We start from the raw sequence: 2500 nt of genomic DNA, 5'->3' as shown, positions 1-2500 counted from the left end.
CGGACGCGGCGCGGCTCGCCGGCCGCCACGCATCGCTGACGCGAGCCCGAATACCAAAACTTTCCACCTTCAACCGAGCGGCGATTGCCCGTCGCCGGGCATACGCACGCGAGCCGAGCCGTCGCGGAGCCGATCCCGCCGGCCGTTGTCGTTTCTGCGACCCTGAGACGGACGCGGTCCCGGGATGAACCCGAGGCCGCAATACGCGTTCAGATCGTCAATGCTCAATGTGTTCTGCAATTCACATTAAATCACGCAGCTTGCTGCGTCCTTCATCGACTCGCGAGCCGAGTGGTCCACCGCCAAGAGCCATCGTTTGTTTGTTTGCTTTTCGCTCTTCGATTCCTAACCTCGATTCGCCATCCGGCTGAAAAAATCGCGTGACGCCGAGCGGGTCGCGGTCGCAACAAATAGTGCGACAAGCCCGCGCACCGCATGAAGCCTTCGGGCACTCGACGCCGACAAAACAAGTTCCTGATCGCGGGGCGGCGGACGCGCCGAGGCACGTCGCCGTCCCGGTGTTTGCTCTTTCGCTCTTCGATTTTTTTTCTCGCGCTAATGATCCTTCCGCAGGTTCACCTACGGAAACCTTGTTACGACTTTTACTTCCTCTAAGTAATCAAGTTAGATCGTCTTTTCGGGCCAAGACCCAACCGTCGCCAGTCGAGCCCGGGCCCAATCGGAGGACCTCACTAAACCATTCAATCGGTAGTAGCGACGGGCGGTGTGTACAAAGGGCAGGGACGTAATCAACGCGAGCTAATGACTCGCGCTTACTGGGAATTCCTCGTTCAAGCGAAATAATTTCAATTCTCTATCCCTAGCACGACCGGGGTTCATCGGGTTACCCAGACCTTTCGGCCAAGGCGAACACACGTTGATCCGGTCAGTGTAGCGCGCGTGCGGCCCCGAACATCTAAGGGCATCACAGACCTGTTATTGCTCAATCTCGTGTGGCTAAACGCCACTAGTCCCTCTAAGAAGTTAAACGCCGGCCGGGAAGGCCGCGTAACTATTTAGCAAGCCAGAGTCTCGTTCGTTATCGGAATTAACCAGACAAATCGCTCCACCAACTAAGAACGGCCATGCACCACCACCCACAGAATCATGAAAGAGCTCTCAATCTGTCAATCCTCGCTGTGTCCGGGCCGGGTGAGATTTCCCGTGTTGAGTCAAATTAAGCCGCAGGCTCCACTCCTGGTGGTGCCCTTCCGTCAATTCCTTTAAGTTTCAGCTTTGCAACCATACTTCCCCCGGAACCCAAAGACTTTGGTTTCCCGCAAGCTGCCGGAGAGGTCGTCAAAATAACGCCCCCCGATCGCTAGTCGGCATCGTTTATAGTCAGAACTAGGACGGTATCTGATCGTCTTCGAACCTCTGACTTTCGCTCTTGATTAAAGAAAACATTCTTGGCAAATGCTTTCGCAGTCGTTCGTCTTGCGCCGATCCAAGAATTTCACCTCTAACGGCACAGTACGAATGCCCCCGTCCGTCCCTCTTAATCATTACCTCGCGCTCCGAAAACCAACAAAAAAGAACCGAGGTCCTATTTCATTATTCCATGCAACACTATCCAGGCGAAGCGCCTGCTTTGAACACTCTAATTTTTTCAAGGTAAACGTCCCGGCCGCCGCCGACACTCAGTCAAGAGCACCGACGGAAAACCGGAGGTAAAGCCAGAACGAACAGTGCACGCCTTGCGACGGACCGAACGCCTGCGCCCAAAATCCAACTACGAGCTTTTTAACCGCAACAACTTAAATATACACTTTTGGAGCTGGAATTACCGCGGCTGCTGGCACCAGACTTGCCCTCCAATGGATACTCGTTAAAATTTTTACAGTGTACTCATTCCAATTACAGGGCCTCGTTAGAGTCCTGTATCGTTATTTTTCGTCACTACCTCCCCGCGTCGGGAATGGGTAATTTGCGCGCCTGCTGCCTTCCTTGGATGTGGTAGCCGTTTCTCAGGCTCCCTCTCCGGAATCGAACCCTGATTCCCCGTTACCCGTAAGAACCTCGGTAGGCAGATACCGTACCGACGAAAGTTGATAGGGCAGACACTTGAATGATCCGTCGCCGGTGCAAGACCGTGCGATCAGCAAAGTTATCCCGAGTCGCCAACAAGACGAGCCGAAGCCCGGCAGGTTTTTGATATGATAAAGGCGCGCCTCCCGCAAGGTCGGCGCTTTTTGCATGTATTAGCTCTAGAATTACCACAGTTATCCAAGTAAAATTTACGATCAAATGAATCACGACTGATTTAATGAGCCATTCGCAGTTTTACCGTACGCAAGTTCGTACTGAGACATGCATGGCTTAATCTTTGAGACAAGCATATGACTACTGGCAGGATCAACCAGGTAACTATCGGCCGACAAAATACGCGAACGGAGTCTTTCGCTTTCCCCGTCGCGGTATCGCACTGTATTACTCAATCACTATTTTTGCTTAGCTCCTCAAACCCGGCGTAAGCCGCGATCTGGACGCCGTCGACACC

At 53.3% G+C, this 2500-nt stretch overlaps 2 non-coding genes across 2 annotated transcripts; both read right to left on the bottom strand.

Annotated features, from left to right (window-relative positions):
• Positions 1-157: 157 nt before the first annotated feature.
• LOC145746799 (5.8S ribosomal RNA) lies at positions 158-311 on the bottom strand. The gene has a single exon (XR_014281568.1). It is a non-coding gene; the product is annotated as a 5.8S ribosomal RNA (ribosomal RNA).
• Positions 312-556: 245 nt separating this feature from the next.
• Positions 557-2366, bottom strand: LOC145746910 (small subunit ribosomal RNA). The gene has a single exon (XR_014281670.1). It is a non-coding gene; the product is annotated as a small subunit ribosomal RNA (ribosomal RNA).
• Positions 2367-2500: the final 134 nt, after the last annotated feature.

This window comes from Corella eumyota, chromosome 3 (genome assembly GCF_963082875.1).
Source record: "Corella eumyota chromosome 3, kaCorEumy4.1, whole genome shotgun sequence".
In the NCBI taxonomy this organism is placed as follows: Eukaryota; Metazoa; Chordata; class Ascidiacea; order Phlebobranchia; family Corellidae; genus Corella; species Corella eumyota.
This window is presented reverse-complemented; position numbering and strand designations above follow the sequence as displayed.